The 22,184-nt window shown below is 32.6% G+C and overlaps 1 protein-coding gene across 1 annotated transcript in view; it reads left to right on the top strand.

The window, feature by feature from the left end:
- The window catches only part of LOC124543931 (lysine-specific histone demethylase 1A), a 336,248-nt gene that overhangs the window by 199,533 nt on the left and 114,531 nt on the right, over positions 1 to 22,184 (top strand). The window lies entirely within an intron of this gene.

Raw genomic sequence — 22,184 nt, 5'->3', positions numbered from 1 at the left:
CATTTTCCGATACTGGGTTTAATTGTACATAAATCTAATATCAAGACTGTTTGGGCGTTCCATCATATCGGTGTCCGCAATAAAGCTCCCTCACACAATGCTCACAAAATAAACACATAAAAAACGTTCCTTATTCTATGTAATTGGGTTTAACAGTAGTATTCTAAGTCACTTCCTAGTAGTCCTGTTCGTAGTGATCTTTATTACTTCCAAGCAAGTGCCTTCTGTATCTTCCGAATGGCTGTTTGATGTTCTTGAATATTTTATTTGTATATTCCTTTGCGCTCCAATTAACCTATCATGTATATGTGTACATATGTTTACGTACGCAATAAATAGTAATGTATAAAGATGCATTAGTTGCATAATGCAGTCTCATCGTTAAAGCGATCTCTTCCAGGCAACTTTTTGTAGATGACTATTTGATAACTATTACGTAGAAGAAGGATATTACGTTAATTCAATTATTTACAAGTTTGTTTTTAGTGTGAGGTAAGCTATTAATGTGTTATAGAAGTTGGCATATGTTTAGATTTAATATAATTTTGGATGAGAGCAGCTGTCGGCCAAAAGGTGTACTTTAAATGTACTTTAAAGCAGAAATTTGTTTTGAGTTTTAGTAAAACATATAGTAGACACGACGACAGTGTAATTGGAATAATAGAAAGACAAACTTTTCGTTCTGGTTCAGTACATTTAACTGTTCGATACTGTTTAACGATAACTTCATGTTTAAAAGCAAAACATTAAGATACGATGAATTCATATTACACACTAAGCTTAAAGCGGCTTTTCAAATATTATTTTATCTTTAATGATTTATATACTAGACTGACGTTTCCTTCACAACAAAATCACAGCCTATGGCAGCTCATTAGCGCTTCGAACATTATTATTTTTATTTATTAGACGATATCGACCGGTCCGCCTTTTAAAATTTTCTATAAATTTTTGTTTATATTATGACAAAAAGGAAACAGCGCGGACGCTCTCAGAATTAAATATATGCTCGCGATCATAAAATAAAGAATTTATAGGCGTCCTTTGGAGTTACCGTGGCTTGGTTTTACGACTTCACGGGGCGTTTATTCAGCACTGCGTGGTCGTATCACACGCATTCCAGATAACGCCACGCTCCCTTTGTTATAAGGACAATTTCAGTCATTTGCATGGATGACTCTACGCGGCGGAAGGTACATCGTTTTAATCCTTTAATTAGTAACGTGTACGATATACCCATGCGGGCTTTTAAATGCACGTGTTAACATCGAATGTAAACAAAAAAATAGCCACCGTGACTAAGAGTTTAACTTGTTTGCTCTCCCAGCAAGTACGCGTGAAATTGTGATTATGAACACAAATAAGAGAGGATTCAATCGACTCAACACGCTTGTAATTATACGATCCGATCGTCAGTAGGCGGGCTCCTAATGCCCATGTATAAATTACGTAAACTAGCATCCGATGAAATAATAGAAAATGTGTTTTGATTAAAAATTCTAAACTATTATCTTTTACGCGTTTTCTCGTTATAAAATCGAGATGTGGACTTAGAGTTATGTTAATAACGGTCTTCCGATCAAATTACAAATAGTGCATAACATTTCTGATGTCGTTAAAAGTTTTAACGATTGAAAAAGAACGATGTTTTAATTTTATTGTACTGCATAAACAGAAGTTACGCAAGTCGACGCTTGAATTAATTTACGATTGTAATTTAGACGACGACAAGTAATAATACATACGAATTAAATAAAACTATTAAATAGGCCTTTATGTGTAATATATTGGACTCGAGAAAACAAAGTAAACTAGTTTTAAACGAGTTATAACTTGATGATTTTGTTGCAGCCCGTACACGTGATTAATTATTATTATTAATGAGCTGTTACTTTCGAATACTGGCGTAATATCAATTTTTTGACATTTCTACATCGCGATGGCAAGATTCATTTTTTTTGTATATATAGTGCATTGGAAAGGTATTTAATAATTAGTTTATAAGTTATATCTTATGGTTCTATTTGTAGACAATTTGTGTTGTGGAGCATCCATATGATCTATAGTGAGTTCGTTGTGCGCAGCCGTTGAAAAGTTCCAAAATACACATACTGATTCTACAGTTAGATAATCCTAATCGAAATTAATTAAAGTAAAGTAGTAAAGTAACAGCCTGTAAATTACTCATTGCGTGGCTAAGGCCTCCTCTTCCATTAAGGAGAGGGCTTGGAACATATTCCAACACGCTCTTCCAATGCGGGTTGGTGGATTGCACATGTGGCAGAATTTCGATGAAATTAGACACACGCAGGTTTCCTCTCGATGTTTTCCCTCACCGCCAAGCATGAGATGAATTATAAACACAAATTAAGCACATATATATAGTGGTGCTTGCCTTGGCTTGAACCCGAAACCATTGGTTAAGCTGCACGCGTGCTAACCACCATCTCGGCATAAATACAAAGTAATGACAATATGACAACAATTTTGATTAATAAATGCTGTTAGTGACATATTTACTGGTACTGGGAGGACTCGAAGCTTACAATACATATATATATATATACTTCCAATACACCGATTTCCTCACAATGTCATTCACAACAAAATATAAAATAATACGAATCCACTATCTTTAGTTAAGATCCACTCGTTTCATCCCACTGGTAATATCAGCTTCAATTTAATTATAGATAAATAACAGTATAATATCATTATGAATAAAATAAACAGAAGGTTGTTAGAGAATATCACTAATGTTGAGATGAACATCATTTCAGACGGTATTGTGGCTGATTCGACACGGTTTTTGTGATCCGGCGCATACTCCGACACAACATAATAACCGTCTTGTGTTAGGTCATGTTAGCGAACGAGAACATTTTTAAACAACAAAAACCGCAGCGTTATGAAATTGGAACGAGCGAACGCCAAATTATGTTTGAATTTAATGATACAAAAAATTTGGAAACCACTTTTATTTGTTGATTACGATTTTGTAATCGTTGCCGAATGAAAAAAGAAATACTTATAACAGCAGTTATCAATCGATTCGACTGTTGGTGTTTTGTTTTTTTTTCAGACGGAAACAATTGAGTAATTTTTTTGCGGTGCTCGGTGTTGGAAAATGATTAGTGATTCAATGTGTGTTACGCCACGCCGAAATATATTGTTACGTTTCAAAATAACAATTTGTTATTTGTAATAAATGATAATATGTTTGCACTTCATGATGCATGATAAATAATTGTATGAAATTTATCCAAATCTCATGTTAAACACATTGATGTTTCACATTCACGTTAGACATATTATAAGTCAATGTCTCTCTACGTCTGCCTGTATCCCTTCTTAACCGTTCAACGGATTTTTATGCGGTTTCCCCTATAATGGGCGATAAACAAAAAAGAAAAAATATATAATTTGGAAATGATTTGTACAAAATTGCTCAACTATGAGGGTGTTTATTCACTGTTTCGTATGCTGACACAGCTACCCCTGCCCACACCGCAGGAAATACATCACAACAATGTACTGGAAAATTGTATATTTTAAAAGCCCTACATAAAAGTTCGCTGAAGCATATATCTATCTTCTAAGGTACGTTAACTGTTATCTATTATACGTTAGTAAAAAATATATGTTACCTGCGACGTAATTTCTGCTAATTCTTTGCTTAAAATACTTAGTTTTTAAATGAATACGTCGAAGATATCACCGATTCCAAATTACGTACTGCCTAAAAAATCGATCGCTGAGAAACGGCTGTTTAAGTAACTGACTGTTACAACAAAATGTTGACATTGATATTTTTTTATAATTTTCAATTGCTAATCTACTAAATAAACAAATAAATAAACTTTTTAAATTAATAGCTTGATTAATATGTTTTTGCTGATCGTGTTTCTTATTCTTAAATTAATGGTTTAAATTTGTGCGAAATCGACAAGCAAAATGCATAAAGCTTTCGCGTTTGCGTTTCGTTGAATTCTAGGTACACGAAAATATTAATTAAATTAATAAATCTTTGTTATTTAATTAATGTACAACGAACAAGTAATATTGTCGACAAATCTTTACTTACGATTGTAGCTTAATTATAATTAAATCGTGTGAAATTACGATTCAAATTAAACTTACTACTTTTTTTGTAGTCAATTTGTATAATTGCGTTATTAGTTTTATGTACTACTTATAGTATTAAGCTTAATGGGTGCTGTAATTTAAACTAGTTGACTGATCCAATATCCGATAGTAACACCTAGAAATGTAAACTATACCACACCCAACTAGAAGGCCTTGTACAGCAATTTTATTACCCTAAGATATTAGTTAAGGTAATCGAAATAACTGCATTGATTATACAGCACTTTTACTGGCAACCCGTCTGTGTGTATACCTCGTAAGATATATTACCTCCTCACAGCAATACTGAGAATTGTGCTCTGGTTTAAAAGGTGAGTAAGCCAGTGTAATTCTGGGCTCTAGGATGGATTGTCCTAGTTCTTAGGTTAATGGACATTGTAAGGAATGGTTAATATTTCTAACAGCGTCAATATTTATAGGCTGCTGTGACCACATATCATTAGGTCTGCCTGCATATCTCAAAAAAAAATTATTGGTTTTAATAAGAAGGATTTAAATATTATACAAGATTATAAAATGTTTAAGCGATTATTTTACTATAAAACTAATCAGTGTATGTAAATATATCATTTATCAACTTGTAATATTCGTAACAATTTATTTGTGTCAAGCTATTGCGGTTTAACATATTCGTGGTACAGTACACATCGATACTTAATTTTATTAAAAACTGACATATTAAATATGAATATATAGATATAAATATGAGACAACATCACATACATTACTCTGATCCCAATGTAAGTAGCTGAAGCACTTGTGTTATGGAAATCAGAAGTAACGACGGTACCACAAACACCCAGACCCAAGACAACATAGAAAACTAATGGTATTCTACATCGACTCGACCGGGAATCGAACCCGGGACCTCAGAGTGGCGTAACCATGAAAACCGGTGTACACACCACTCGACCATGGAGGTCGTCAAATTGCTCTAGATACATAGAGTAGAAAAAGGAAGCAGGAAAAGAACATATTATATATCTAATAAAAAGCCTGTATTATTAAAAAAAAGTTAAACAACTTGTGCCTAGTAGTTGATCATTAAATAGTTTTTAATAATTACTTTGATAAAGATACCACGCCTACTGCGTTTGTTTATAATATGACAAAACTTTTCAATCGGAAACAAAGTCCGTGCACAACTGTCCATATCACGACCTTACTGTTTATTCCTCAACTAAACGTAGCACTGTCCATCGAACGTGACTCGTGGGCCCTCATTACAATTACAGATCAGCGATTGTTGTGCACATAAAATGTATAATTTATAAAACGCTGAACATAGAACAATCCGGGAGACGCTTGTTACGTTTTTTCTCCGGGACCTCGTGGTAGGCATGTTACATATTAGTTTTTATTGGTTAATGGAACAGATTCAATGTAACGGGTAATAAATGTTTTTTTGTTACGTCGGTCGTTTCTTTTATGATGAACGATATCAAGTTAAAGTACTGCTATGGAATATCTTATGCGTTCGAGTGACGACTTCAGGGCGATCGCTGTATATCAATATCATTTTATAACGTTTTCTTGAATATATATCACGTAATTCATTCGATGTTTAATTCCTGTACGCTCTTTCTATACATCTAAGTCAATTGTAATAAATTTGTAGCAACTTTATGAATTAAACTTACATCTTTATGTATTATTCAAAATCTTTGTAAAGGTATACTTCTACTGTAAATGCAGTATGTTAATTTATTCAATTTATTTAATGTTTTATTTGTAATAAGTAACAATACTGTCTGTCCAGTTCCTCTTATAAAGCTATAGATATCGGATCAATGAAATTATGTAAAGTATTTTCTGTCAATAATTTTACAGTTGCATCCAGTATATTGTCCTAAACGATAGTGTTTATTCCATCAGGATACGCGTAATCGTTGTAATGTTTTTTGCTGTAATCCGTTGGGTTAAGCTCGACCCATTGAAAGTTGAAAATGAACTTGTTTCTATGAACGACACTTGATTACTATGTCTGTGCAGTTATCTAAGATACGCGTGGAAATGACTGTTACTGGTGATATTTTCAAGTCGCTTGTAATATTAATATATATTTTGTAATGTTTTTCAAAATTGTTCCTTTTCAACTTAAAAATTTATATAGTTACTCATGACTTTTTATGCCCTATTTGAACACCTCGATGGCAGCTATTAACCTTACTGGACTTAAGTAGTGAGATTGTTCGCATATATGGATCCGATAAGTAGTAATGTGCTGTTATAGCGTAGAACTGAACTGAAACATATTTTAATAAAATCAGACTATCCTAAAGCCTAAAAGAATTATATTCCATATTCAAATTCTCACATTAATATTTTCGACAGAAAGAATTGGGTTTTTACTATTAGAAAGGTTTTATATAAAATAATATATAGCATACCAACTGTTAATTTACAAAAAAAAAGTATACCTGTTACCCTGACCGCTGTCCAATGTGAGAAATTCCAGTTGCAATTCGGCGTCTATTGTACAGGAACAAAAGCGTGTGATGCTTTAATAACACAGGTGCATCGTTCCAAAACTTTGGGCGTCCTGCGGGGCTCGCGTACGTGACCGGCTTCATTTCACGCCATTCTCGACTTTGATAGCGATCATTTTCCATAATTGTCGTGAACTATTTTTCCGTGTTTTTATCTTTTGTACGCCATCGCGATTGCTGTTGTATTAGTTGTCGGAACCCACGTTTCATTAATGCGAATCTAATTTCGGTTTTAATGCTGTTATTTCTATTATCGGTTCGGCTTTTGTAGTCCTTTATACTAATTTCGGTTGTAAGCATTAAATACATCAAGCGCTATTGTTACGCTTTGGCTGACGATTCTAGAAACAAATTATGCTTTTTGTTACGGATGTTAGTTGGACAATATTATTTCTTTACTTCTAAATGAGCCGTGTTTATGATGTTGGTGTTTTTATTAACAAAAGCTTCGCTTTCACTTACGTATTGGCGACGTGTTTTGACACGTACGCTCCCTGATGAGGAACCGTTGTCTTCCTAAAACATGCCGAGAATTCCTCTATAAATAACGAAAGTGAAAAGGGAGCGCTCAGTAATAATAGTATTACTAGAAGCAGCCATTAATGATATAAACATTAAGTAACACCTGTCCTCGTATTATTTCCACCCACAGTTACAGTTATTTCCATCTTAAGTTGTTTTTTCAGATTCATTTAAAATAAATAATATTTCTTAAATAACTTTTCCTTGAAATTCTCAGAGTTCCTTTGCTATGAGTGTATAAAAAACTGTCCGTTTTGTATTTGTTTGTCTTATTGTTCTAGTATTTGTTATCTGTTTTCTATTGTAAAAGATAACAGATGTTATTCTGAAAAGATGTCTCATAGCTGTGATAACGATGAATTAATTCGCAATGACTAAGATTTATCACCAAAAGAATGTTAATTTTTTTAAATAATATTTAGAGAATTCGGTACACGTAAAGCTATTAAAAATCTAAGAGATATCCCTCCCTGTTTTAAATAATTTAAAAGAGTTTTTTTGTTTTAATTTTTTGTTTCGTTTTTCATATATTTCAATTTGATCTAAAACTATAGTTAGGTATGTTAAACTTTTTTCTTTCCGCTTTGCTCTTGGTAAAATAAAAAAAAATCGATGCTTACTTAAAATTAAGTAGACTTATACCGATATAAAATAAATTATAAAGCATATGTATATAAATAGATATTTTTAAGTCGTCAATAAAAAGAAATGTTGTCAATGCAAAATTTGTTATATACATAATATTATTTTCCTACTTTATTTACCTATTTATAGAGTTACATTAGTACATTTTGCATTAGCAAGAGAAAAGTTAGAAATCAAACAGATATTGTAATAATATTTCTAAGTACTTACTCATAATGTGCAACATTAGTTAAAATATATGACGTGATAAATTATAACGATTTTCTAACTTTAAAATATAAATTTTCCAAGCTTAACGTGACCAATATAATTTAACTATATATCTTGCGATGGCAACATTTCAGTGAATGTTTCAAAGGAACTGTCACGGTTATGGCTTGCGTATATTCAATGAAGGAGCAATTTAGAATTCCAACGGTAGTCAGTGCGGGCTAGATGTGTAAAGCAAATAGAAGAATGTGCGAAACTAAAGGTAATAAAGTGGGCTGAAAGAGAATCATCTCGGAGCACGTACGGCAATTCGTTCTAATAGTCGCAGCCGACAAAGGAGGTTCTATATTCTGACATTGTTTTGTTAGGACGTACGCTGGGCAATGCAAAACTCGCCACCGAAACGTCCTCGCTCTACGCGATCGTGGCGCCCGCTTTTTTTCTCGTCATACGTGGGGGGTTTTCAAGTGGCTCCCGTAATAATTAATGACGGATCACTGGCGGTTGTTTAACGTCACACTGTTTTGGGTAACAAATTGTAATGAATCGCTCCCCTGGACCTCACACTTTGAATGTCAACTGGATTACGTCATCAGCGTGGATTTCGTTTATTGCTCATGCTCGCTGTGTTAACATTAATATTTATAACTTAATTTAGGTATGATTTTTTTTGTTAATTATGTAAAACATCAGTTTTAAATAAATTGGATATTTTATTATTGTTTATAAATGTCGAATATCAAGTTTTACTTATTCTATTTTCATAAGGCTTTTTCCTAGATTGTTCGAAAAAGTAGAGCTTATTTTAATTGGGTTAGGTTACACTATCAGTCCAGTCTATATAGTGTCAACCACCTACGAGATATAATGTCACCAATCAGCATTAATCTATATTACGATATTTCGGTTACAAATATAATTGAAGTAGTGCAATAACATACGAGGGATATATCATGATCGATCCCATCACCCACTGGCTATATATATTTCAACACCAGCCAATTGGGTAGGCATTTGATGGTCACTTCATTTGATGGTTAGTGATAGAGGAGTCCAAATGCGAAGATAGTCAGCGCCATCAGGCACAATGAACTGCTCTAATCACCCTCGCAATGCTGGCCCACAAGAGGCCTCTCCACGCCTCGTTTGAAGAAACCCTGAAGGTTATACGAGGACGTGAACACGTGGTCTGGTAAAGAATTCTATGTTATGGCGGTGTGACAAAGCAAACGTACACCTACATAATATACGTATACATACAATATCTGTTTACATAATAAGACGAGTTGATTGATGTACGACAAAATAATTACGGCATAAAATTGTTTGAAGATATTTCCTGTTCCCGAAACTGTTGTCGGTTTTCGGAATGAGTAAACTCTGTCTGATAAATAATAAACAATTTGTAACTATCACATTTTAATGACTCCATTAAAATAGCTCTGCGGTCGGAGTGAGAGAGGCGTTATATTTTGGCGACCGTATGGCGTTTTAACACAATAACAAATGTCTTGTGGTCGAATGCTTCGATTGGTACGCTAGATTATGGAATACTATTGCATTATAATCGATCAGTCATTGTAGTCTCCAATTCCAGGTATAAATAACTCATGTTAAGTGCGCCGACATTCTGAAGCAAATTATGAATACACCCAATTTTTTTTTCGAATTCTTCGCCTAAGCTAAAGATGTTATTGAGAATTTGTTTAACATTAAAGTATCATTTTTCTATTGTCTTTCGAATAAGCTACGGTCCTTTCACTCTCTGCCGCTCTTGTTTGTTTTATTAATATTGTTTAAATATGACGTAAGGAATAATAAGGATATTATTTTTTCCAGGAATGTTTCGAAACGTATGTTGAATTTTATGTTAATTTATGATTGAATAAGTATGTACATATAATTTGATCGTTCATATATTTTACTTGTTCAGAATTGTTAGTGTTATTTCTGATGTTGCCATTTCTTAAATAGTACTTAAGCTTTGTACCAGTTGATTAAAAAAAATTAAATCTTTTAAATATTATTAATATTTTAATCTTAAAATATATAATCAACATCGAGCAGTTATCTATTTTAACTATCGTTATCTTTGATAATTTGCTAATGGTTATTAATTACATTACTTACAGTAATAAATATCTCTAATTCAACTACGATCAGATTTGCGAACGAATGAAATTTTGTATGGTATAATTCGAAGACAAGTGACAAGTTTTGAGTTCCATGATTAAATTATTGTATTTAATTATTTATCTAACTGACTTTCAGAAAAGAGTAACTATTCAATTTCTTGCCGATCCTTCCTCTTAGAATATATCCATTAATATTATTTCATATAATTATAGTGTGTATAAGACATGTAAGCGTCAGTTCATTGTACTTTTAGACGTCTATTTATTACGAATTATCAGTTTTTCTTTAATATTTATTTATTAAATTGGAATGTATTATACGTTCAAACATTCCGGAAGATATCCTCAAGTTAAGAAGATCAAAATAGACAGTCTAACTACGAAGCGGATTGTGACTATAATATTAATATATTACAAGGAAGGTATGTCCATCGCATATATACATTTCCTGAGCAGTTGTCACTGAACTTGGCAAAGACATTAGTGTCATATAGCTTTTGTCACGTGTGGCATTTTTTGTCGTGACCCTGGCCCTTATATTTCGTCAACATAAATTTACTTACAAATTTTTTTAGTACCTTAATTTTTAGGACTCCACAACACTCAAAAAAGTACTACGTTAAACTAAAGTCGGTAAATTAAATATTAATATCGTAATATTAAATTAGAATGTGTGAACTTTTTTTTATAAGAAAATAAAGTTATAATTATTGGTGAATATTCCTATATCAAATAATAAAGGATGTACTGCGATCTTGATCTAAGTCCGGTAAAAAAAAGTGAAATAGATATCATTCAAAGGAAACGTACACCTGTTTAAAGAGCAGGATATAATATTGAGTCAATGTTTAATTAAGGTCGTTTAGGATATTGATCGAAAGATTTCAAAGTTAAGTACAGCGTTTTTTCTTATTATCATCATATGAATCTTGCACGTTTTTATCTAGCGTTTTGTGATTTTTTCTCAAGTGAATAAGTTTAATGGGCTTGCTTTTTATAGTTAGTGCTCTTTTGTTATTCTATTAAACTATCAACCTGTGACTGCCTAGCCTGTAAAGCCTAAGGCGTTCTCTATGCAGTTATCTTCACGATATTTTACTTGAATTAAAACAAATTAATCATATGCAAAATTCAGTAATACTAGCCTGAGTTTGAAGCTCTATCGGTCAATGAGCACGCGTTCTAATCATTGGGCAACAGGGCCGGTGTGTAATTTATTACAATTACATATAATAGTGTGATAAATAAATAAATTGTAAGTTGTAGTCGCCTAGCTTTAAACATGTTGAACGAAACTTATGAACTAAGTTCGAGATTGTCAGCATCAAGTTTAGTATCTGGGTTATGCTACTAACTTGTTAGAAAATAATGTATGGAATTATTATATGGCAGCTCGTGTAATCCGCTGCTATTAAAAAGTCAGATATTATATTCAGTATCATTAAAAGGATAAAAATATATATTTATTGTTAATTGTTTAGTCAGAAAGCAGCTAATAGCGGTCACGCACGTGCGATTGTCTTTTGTTTCGATTACAAACATTTGTTAATTTACAAAGGGCTTTTGTGACTAACTTTGAATATGCTTTGTATTGTCCTACAGTTGTCAGTACACTTAAAGTCGTATTCGTTACGTCATAAATAAAATCAGCAGCGGTATATGTTTGTGTGTCAGTCGTGAAATGTTGATAATCGACTTATAGTGATACGCTACTTTGATGTATATATCCTTTATATAATAATATTTTTAGAGCTAATATCGCATGCCATTCTGGTAATTCAAGTTCGTGCTAGTTATAAACTTCATGTATATTTTCGGGTTTATTTTTATACGTGTCGTAATAACCAGTGACTTGTTTCTTTTTGAAAGTATGTGATAGAGAATCGTATATTTGTCTAATAAAAGATGCACAGTTAAACAAAAAAAAATATTAATTAAAAATTACAAATAAACTTGCCAACAAAAAGAACATATTGTTGCGTTGTTATTTAATTCAAAGAATGAAACTAAGAAGGATAAAAAAATGTGCTCGGCTATGATTTTAATAAATAAGAAAGATTTTTTCGGAGCTAATGGCTCGAGTTTGAATCCTTTTGTTATTTGAAAATGAAAGTGCTGCCGACTGTATTTATATTCTTGTGCGGCTTTTAGCGAACCCCTTGTTTGCAATAACAATGAAGTAATTTCACTTCTTTCATTACAAATGGGTAGCTATTTATTGTCTTGTTGGCCGGTTCAGCAACTGATCCTCACCGCCTTGGGTGTCGTCTGTTCAACACAATGCTTTTATTTTAAAACTTTAGACCACAATTCGCTTTGCATAAGTTATTATGAAAAGTCTCGCCAGTGTAACCAGACGCCGAAATACGGCTAATGATTCGCCGTATTCAGTGAAACGTATGACGTATTAATGTTGTTCGTAGTCGTTAAAAGTAATTAATATACGGAACCTACAAAACTGTAGCAACTGGATTAGTTGCGCAGTCTAGGTTTTCATAGTTAATTAATTTTCTCAACAAACAACTTTGTTTTACTTCAGCATACATATTAGGTGCACCTCGATGGCGAAGTTTACTTTAATGATAGGTTTCGTGAAACAATTAGTAGGGCGTCTTTGTTTTGTTTAATTTTATCTTTAAGATTTATTGTATTGGTTTGGCTGTTATCTTAACTCAGGGCGATCGTCCTTCGGCCGGACCGTTCCTGACTGCATTAGGCTCAGGTAGGATTGAACATTTATCAGACGTTTTCGTTTTTTGTCGTTGCTTTTGTTATTATTTGATATCTCGTCGATGTATTAATCTCGCGTGGGGCTCTCCTAACCGGTCATTACCTCAAACTTTGGGGCGTAGTGCGCCCGGATGCCTAGTTATTACGGACATTCTATTAAAATAACCCTGTGTTATTTGGAAAATTAGACGTATCGCTAAATATTTTATAATGATGGGACATGATATCGTTCAGCAGTCCGTAGTTAAATACTATTAGTTAAGCGAGTCAAGAGAAAAGCAACGGTTAAAATGCCCTTTTAATATTATGTACCGTTTAAACGTTTATTCGATAAATGGTAGGAATGATTTTGTTCTTTTTGTGTGACCTTGATTTGAATGTAGGGCCAAGAAATTTATTAATGTGTTGCTTCAATTATTTTATCTGTAAAGAATAACTGATTTTATGAATTATAAAGAATTGTTTTTTAAGATATTAACGTGTATTCATAATTATTATGTAGTATTAATGATAAATATAACCGGATATAATGCTGTTGACATATTGTCATAACTTTACGACATTCAATTTCTTTTTAATTCGGAGCCGAGTCGCGTTCATTGTTGGCGTGCGAGGTTTCGTTTAGCGACGGAAATGAGAAGGAATTTCCCAGGGAACCTTTTGGAATACGAATATTATTTGTCAACAGACGTCCCCAGTTTCCACAATGGACATCGTCGGCGCACCACGCCCCGGAAAGAATCAATTATTTGGTCTTCTGTCCGAAGAAGCGTCAAATGGGCGAATTGTTTGTTTAATAACATTACGTCGCCTCTATAGAAGTCAGTGTGAAATATTCGCCGCCTTTATTCGGAGTATTTTAGTAAAGATAAATTGTTTTGTTGCATTTTTTTTACTCATAACGATGTCTCTATTTCAAACGGATATGTTTATATTTTTTTGTCCGTTTCCTGTCTTCGAAAGTTTTTAACAGTTTTATCGCGTTTGTTTTTTAGTCCGGGTCGTAAATTTTGGACTAAAACGAGACATATTTTATACTTTTCATCGTATTATATCTTTTATTATATTTGTATTGTATCATTTGGACGTCTCATTCTGATTGTTACGTTTTAATAACGAAAATAATAAATACCAAGCTGATTCCTGTTTAAGTATAGGAAAGTATACGAATAATGGAAAATCGTATATAGGGTTTATTCATTTCGTTTCTGTATGAATAAAAAATAAAAATTAAAGAAAATATTTTTTTGAAATATTAACAGATCATCTAGATAGAATCTGTCTGTATCCGTTGTTATTGTTGTTGTAAAAATGCAAACCGTACCGTTTAATGTTCAAGTATTTATAAAAAACCTTTTATCTCCAATAGTATTATTAAGAATGAACACAAAAATTACCAACAGTAAAGTTATACCACAATATAATACAACATTAAATACTACGATTTTGGACTATACCAAAATGCAGTTAAATAATAATATATAAAACCTTATTAAATTTTAATATTCAGGGTCCATGAGTAACACTTGTTACCGCCCAGAATGTTATCCGTGATGCTATTACGAATGCTAGTCGCTGTACGGTAGCTAGTCGGAGTCATCATCGGCCATCTCTATGCCGATGCCATAACGTAAAGTGCGTTTTGAATATCTTCTTAGCGTTAATATTGTTTTTTAAATTTCTATCAAATAACGTTGTAAACAAATGTGAATAACGTTTAAAAGTATTTTAGATCGTTCCTTGGTTACCAACGAGCTAGGGATGGTGGGAATTACATCGGATTCGTTCATGTTAATTTATTTTAAAACAAATCGATTCAAAATAAACGGACGTGTTCGATTTTTGAATTGTATTTTTTAAGAACATCTAAATAATAATATATAATGGAACTCATTTCGTTTAAAAACTTGTATCGAGTTTAAAGTTTTCAAGCCATATCTTTATAATTAGAAGTCATAGCATACGATTCTTAGTGTAATTAGAATCTATAGTAATTTGACTTGGTGAGGCTTTGTATATGTGTATCTCGGCTATGATTACCATCCTCTCATCATGTATTCTACTCCAAATACCAATACGTAGTATTGTTCTGTTCAGCTTGTCTTCCTACTACAAGTGTGAGGGATAAAATCTTAGTTTTATCTTAATGTTGGTGAAATGAGAAATTATTAATGTCTTAATGCACTAATGTCTATGTGTAGTGGTCTTAACTTACTATCAGAGAATCCATTTATCAGTCCATCAAAACACGCTATTAAAAAGAAAGTAATACGAGAAAAAAAAAAAATTACCGGATTTAGTCTTTTTAATTTGTATTAGATTATAATGCTCTATGACTCTGTAAAACCTCTGCGTTCAATGATATCCAATCGGATACAAAGCTACTCAAAACCATTGAATAATTTTAGAACACATGGTAACTTTTTTATTCGCAGAAAACCCATGTTTTGACAGAAAAAAACAGTTGGTCGGACCACACAAGCGCAAGCATTCATCTAGTGTTAAATATCACGCCGTTATATTTGAATTAAGAACAAGTTCTAATATTAAAAAATGCCTTAATTATACGATCGATGCTTTAATTACTTTTTTATAATACGATGTATTAAAAAATAATATCTGTTTACGATTCGTAGTGAGTCTAATGAATATGTAAATTTTTTGATTACTGTCATTTATATATTTGATTAGTACGCGCCCGATGCCACACCAGGCCTTAGATGTTGAATAGCCCCCAATAAAATCTATTTTACAGCCATTTCCTCCCTAGCTTCGTTTGGTATTCGTCCCAGGAACTACTAGGTCATTAAATCCTATGTTTGTTTGATTTTTTACATCATTGTTAGTTTTATGATAATAGGTGTTCGTTTCGTTGCTTGTGTTGGATCTCGGGAGCGATACGGTGTGAAACTTAACGCCTTCATTCACGCTGCCTTTATTGAACCATTTGCTTTAGCAAAAGCGATATCGCATTCATTAGAGCTTGATAATTTTTTCTATTATTTAAACACAATAAGAAAAGTTTTATTAACTTTTTTTTAAATTGTAATCTTTAGTCGATAGATAAAGTATTGAGTGGCGCGAAACTTAGTGTCGCTTAATTTTCACCAACTATGAAGTCTTTTCAGTACTTTGAAATCGGACCGAAGCTGCTCTCATTAAAAGTTGGTCAGACAACGATACCATGGAATTTATCAGCTCGAAAGTGTTCCAAGGAAAGTTCCCAGTCGTTATTTCCTATTGTGCTTGACAATAAGATTTAACTAGCGACCTAGAGATACCGTCAGCTCGCTGACCAATTCGCGAACGGACTGCTCACGTAATAGTTTTGTTGTTATCGCTCGTAACCACTCTTCAGTTGCGTCTGGGACGATATTAAAAAGATTTGGCAGCGAGCCACCGAGATATTGATCTTTATGCTTGGCCAGACGGCTATAGGAGTTTCCTAAGTGCCATGCCGGTTGGTTTAATGACTTCCCATGTTTGTAACTTTGGATACGATATTTTATGTACTTGGCGATAGCTTTGGACAGTTAATGCTGTTGATTTCGTCGTTTGGAATTACACACATTCATTTTATATTCTTACCTGTTAGTCACGAATGAATTATCTTTATTGATGAATGACGATGCCCTTTATCGTCAGTTGTAATTTAATTTCCTTGTACGTATCCCACAAAATTTTTAGTATCAGCATTGTGTCATGTGCCCGTTGAAATGGATACGATTGATGATAGTGGTCCTGAAGATAAAAAAAATCGTATGAGATAACAAATTGAGTAGTTTGCTAAGTAATTTTGCGCAGCTGCATTTTGAATTGTACATACATACGTTTATATGTGAAGTTCAAATTCACACATCAAAAGCGGTGTTAATTAAGTTGGAAACGTGTGAAGAGTGACACCTGCGCTCGTATCGGAGATCAGACCGTTACAGTTTATGGGGCGTCTACCAAAAACAATGGAAATCGCAAAAAGTAGAATGCGGGCCAGGGGCCAGGTACCAGGGGTGCAGAGAAGGGTAAGCGTACGGGTCGCGGCGGGGTTCCACAATTTATGATTGTGCCGTGTCAAAGTGTTAATGAACGTAGTCTGTTGCTCTTTATTGAGATAACGCGCGCAATCGATGGCCACGCCGAGCCCGGCCCATTACTTATTGCGCCGCCCGATCTTGCGTGTCTCTTTATAAATGTACTTATTTTTTGCTCAATACATTCGTGCCAAGTAACTATTATTAACATCGTACGAGACAATTTATAAAGATGTTAAAGATTGCTCTCTGATTAGAATATCTACGTCTAAAACTTAATCTTTGTTATAAGCAAAGGACTGTAATAATATTCTTTACAAAGAGCCGGTTCATCAAAAAAAAAAAAAATTAATTTGATAACGTAACAGATAATATATAAATTTGTGTTGAATCTTTTAATGTTTTTAAGATGGGTTTATAACGCTGTATACGATATAGTTTTTTTCGTTGTTATTAATGAATTAATACACGACCCATCATATTTTTATCTGTACAATTGACATATGACATATCGTTAGTTGTATTTTTATACGAGTGCTCGAATATTGCGCGTCATCGATGCATCTCGATCTGATGCTATCGTAATTATTTTATCATTTATTGTATAACCTTATATGTATATATAGTATTAAGTTTTTACAATTGTGCACATGTGGACAAAAAACATTTTTAAAGTACAGGATTTTTTATGTAATTGATTGCATTATTGCGTTAGTTCTGCTGTTTATAATTGTAGAAAATGTCCATGTAAATATTTACTTTCCGATCGTAGCGCCATCTACCGATATAAATGTATAAATTACACAAAAATATTATCGGTATCTGTACAATCGTTTAGGACGATTTGAAGTAAGTTGAAACTAACTATTATTGCGATGTTTCTATTAAAGATAATAGGATATTGAAAATGTCCTTAAGATTACATGTTCTTGTACCCATATGAACGCAGCGTTTCGACGCGATATTATCACGATATGCTTCGCACAATTTCATCATTAAATAAGTTAAAGATTTATTTCTCATATTGGTTTGAACGATATTTTAATTTATTTTATTATTATATCGTTTATTTTCATTTCAAAATATATTGAGGTTTGTTTTGTTAATTAATTATTTTCAGTTAATATTTTTGTATTAAAGTTGGGAATACATCGGCGAGCATTACTGATTTGTTGTTAATGTGCTAAATTTTGCTTTTTTTAAATTTTATTCTATATTCTGTGATAAAGAAAAGTATTGTTAGATGAAATTTGAATATGTCGGATAAAATGTATTTACACCAATCCGCAATGAAGCGTAGTGACTAGTGGAATGTGCTTTTCTATTTAGAAGAAATCGAAGCTTATGTCATATTGGCAACTGTGACAACATATTGGAGGAAATTAATATCTTATTAGAAATATTATATAAATAAATGTAATCTATTCGAATAAGTAAAGGAAATTTAGTGAGTATTAAAGTCATATCAATTAATCTAGTCAGAAATTAAAAATATCCTATTTATTATTAATAAGAAAGACATAACCAGTATCGCTTACGCGGTTTTGATCCCGAAATCGTGGGTTCATAAAGATATGAAAATAGAACACCAGCCACGGGTAATCTCATTTTAATCAAATACATATAAATATTTATAAGAAGATAAAAATAAGTGTATAATTTATTTTGCAATCCCAACACGTACATTGTATATGATTACATAATAAAGTTCAAACGTTATATATTCGTAAGACGTTGTTTCAATCATAGAATAGAGATAATAATTTCAGTACCGGTCGCGGGAGCCGGGCATTCGTCAGCGGTTGTCCAGTTATCAAAGATTATATCGATCGATAGCCATTGTCCCAACTCGAGCTGCACATTTAAATGTTTTCAACATTTACAACAAACAAATTGATGAATCGTCCGCTGATAAACATTGCTTCTTTATCTACAGAATGTCTCGTCCTCAATTTAATCTGATGTTTGAAATACATTGTGCGTTTTTCTTTTGTTGCAGGTATGCAATCCTCGGTTGAACTGATTCATCGTTAGAGATTGCAGGTTTTAATACTAATTTTAAGGTTATCTTTTTGATTTGTTTCTTTAATGAACTTAATTAGAGCTGCTAAATTAAATCCAATTGGTCATATTAACTCATATCCCTATTCCGTTACGTAACGCGTAAATAACATTATTTATCTTTCCAACGTTCAAAATATATATATTTTGACTATCAATTTTTGGAAGATTTTATGATACCAAAGTGGCGGTCTGTTTGTAACTCACGGTTGAGCAAAAGCCTCTTTTCCCCTTAAGAAGATTTGGAGGTTTCCTTGGAATATAAAAGTTGATGTCAATATGAATATTGTTTTACAAAGGAATATTTCCAACAATTTTATTCGTGTCTCGCGATAGGCGAAAAGTACACGCAACAAGTGATTTGTTGCACGCTCTATTACAAGTTAGGGGCTTAAGTTGTCAACTTAGAGTCCAATAAGATAGACTTGTTCGTTCTCCGCTCACTCTATTCAAATGCGATATCGCAATAATTTTCCGTGTCCCAAAGAAACTTTACAGAGCAATACAACGACAGTGTAACGCGTTGACAAGCCGTTTCAGAGCAACAAAACCTTAATGCGTATCGAAAATATGGTACATTTTGTCTTCCATTGAAGTGTTTGAATAATAAATCGGTTTAGATATTCATGGAGAATAATCGATGTATTGTAAAATGTAGTTCTAGTTCGTTGATTTATTTTCTTGAATTGTATTCCAATATGATGTAACGGGAACTAGTATTACGATTATGTTAAATACGATAGACTTATACCGACAAGACTTGTTAGTATATTAGATCAATAGAATGAGCCTAATAAATCCTATTGTCTGTTCGGTTGCATTATATTTAAATAATATAGTGTTAATATACTATATGGACATACAATGAAACACACCCAAATTAAAATTAAAATGTTCCTTACGTATAATATAAAATAATCAGTTGTTATAATCATAAATTCAACCTAGTTCAGATCAAATATATAGTTTGCAAATAAAATATATATGTATTTTCCTATTATACGTTTAAATTTTTGAACATTCTAATATAATAACGATGTACCGTCTAGAACGTAAAAAAAATATTCGAGAAGTAGAAAATAAATAAATAAAAATATATATTCGAGAAGAATTTTAAACGTTCGTTCAATTTTTTTTCCTCGTGCTAAAATTACTACTAGAATCTATTGTTGCTAGTGCCAAAAACTGTAGGCAAAATTTCATCTAGTATTATAATATACAGATGTAAGATATACGTAATACATAAGCTAAGAATAAGAAGAACGTGCTACGTTAAGGTTGCACAAGTGTTTTTTTATTGAGAGATTTATTAAGTATTCATCGAATGTTGCACTGTAATTAGAGTTTGATGTTACTCTAGCGGACAATTTTCTTTAAGCATTAAATTTATATTATCTAGTTTAGCAAGGTTATAAGTTTTTAAGAAACACAGTGACAACTGTCATTTTGGCTCCGAAATCAAATTTAGGATACTACTTTACCCCGTAAAGTCAATTTGGTCCACGCTGCCGGCGTTGGTTCTAGTGTACAATAATAGCAGCTGCAGATACAGCTAGGTTTTCGTCTAGTATGCCCGTAGGGTAATTGAGTATATTAGCATATAACGGACACTCACACTGACTTCATGCATTACTTTATATAATTTTAATAGTATATTAATAAAAACTTAAGTATATAAGACTATCTTATTGCCATTACATTGACAACTGATTCATTTTTAGGTTCAGGTTTGTGTTTCAACGAGATTGTTTTGCTAGTATTTAGAATTTTAATATTGACTTGCATACAAGTGCACAACAAAAGTTTTTTATTTAAATGAATTAAGTTTAAGATTGTTATCTAATTAAATGTACATTAAATCTTGCCTAACTGCCTGATTTGTCTGGTAGTTTGTACGGCTTCATATAATGAGGTCACTGATTCAAAACCCGGGTCAAATGCTTTAATAATTGCCCGAGGTTAAGAAAGCTACACTTTAACACTTTTAATATTCTCGACGTGATTACAGGCAAATTATAAAAACTTCTTATTTACGTGTAAAGCGTGTAGCGAAAGTGTCGTTTTCGAAATATATAATTCGATAACGACATTAATTTAATTTCCGCATAACATACGATTAAAGTAAAAACGAAACATGTAACAAAATAACGTGTGGAAATACATCAGAAAGCATCGCCGATGTGACCTAACGAGTAAATTACACGACTCGAGTGTTTGTGGAACGCCCCTCGCCTTCGCTTTGAATTTCTGTACGTAAAATAGCGCACCTAACTGTTTTCGAAGAAGACGCGAATTGATGGCAATTTCCTTTGAGGCTATTATTTATTGATGTATAAGTCGAAACTACATCGTTAATGTATATTTTTGTATATTGTTTTTATAAGAGTCGAGATGGCCCAGTGGTTAGAATACGTGCATCTTAAATGATGATTGCTAGTTCAAACCCAGGCAAGCATTACTGAATATTTATGTGCTTAATTTGTGTTTCTAATTCATCTCGTGCTCGGGGTTGAAGGAAAACGTGAGGAAACCTGCATGTGTCTAATTTCATAGAAATTCTGACACATGTGCATTTCATCAGCCCGCATTGGAACAGCGCGGTGGAATATGTTCCAAACCTTCTCCTCAAAGGGAGAGGAGGCCTTAACTCAGCAGTGGGAAATTTAACAGGCTGTTGTTGATGTTTTGAAAACTCATTGACGCCTTTGGTATCATTCGCATTTTAAGAATTACGTTTAAAAAAGTGTCATATTCCTCCGAGTTCAAGGTTGCTTCATACCTAATTTCATGACATTTGGACATACAGACAGATATAGTTACTTTTGCATTTATAATAATATTAGTAAACGAGTAATGTAGGTATGTTGATACAAACCAACAAACTAAAAGAGGACTTGACTGTAAATTGTGGAATATACAATTGAATTTAATTCATTAAAATGGAGCATGAGTTACCATGAAGTGTTTTAATTATATCGCGGAATATGTAGAATTATCTCTAAACTAGTTCTTAAAACGCAAATTATAATACTGGAAATGGGTGTTCTTGTATTGCATGCCCTTGATTGTAAATTAAGGTTAGATCTTCGACTTCTATTAATTATTTATCGTTTAATATAAATTATGATTCAGGATGATTCATAAACTTTTCATGTTGAGAATTATGATTCGCGAACAAAAAGTTAATTAATAGTTTTATAATAATAATATATCAATTA

Source organism: Vanessa cardui, chromosome 3 (genome assembly GCF_905220365.1).
Source record: "Vanessa cardui chromosome 3, ilVanCard2.1, whole genome shotgun sequence".
Classification (NCBI taxonomy): domain Eukaryota; kingdom Metazoa; phylum Arthropoda; class Insecta; order Lepidoptera; family Nymphalidae; genus Vanessa; species Vanessa cardui.
This window is presented reverse-complemented; position numbering and strand designations above follow the sequence as displayed.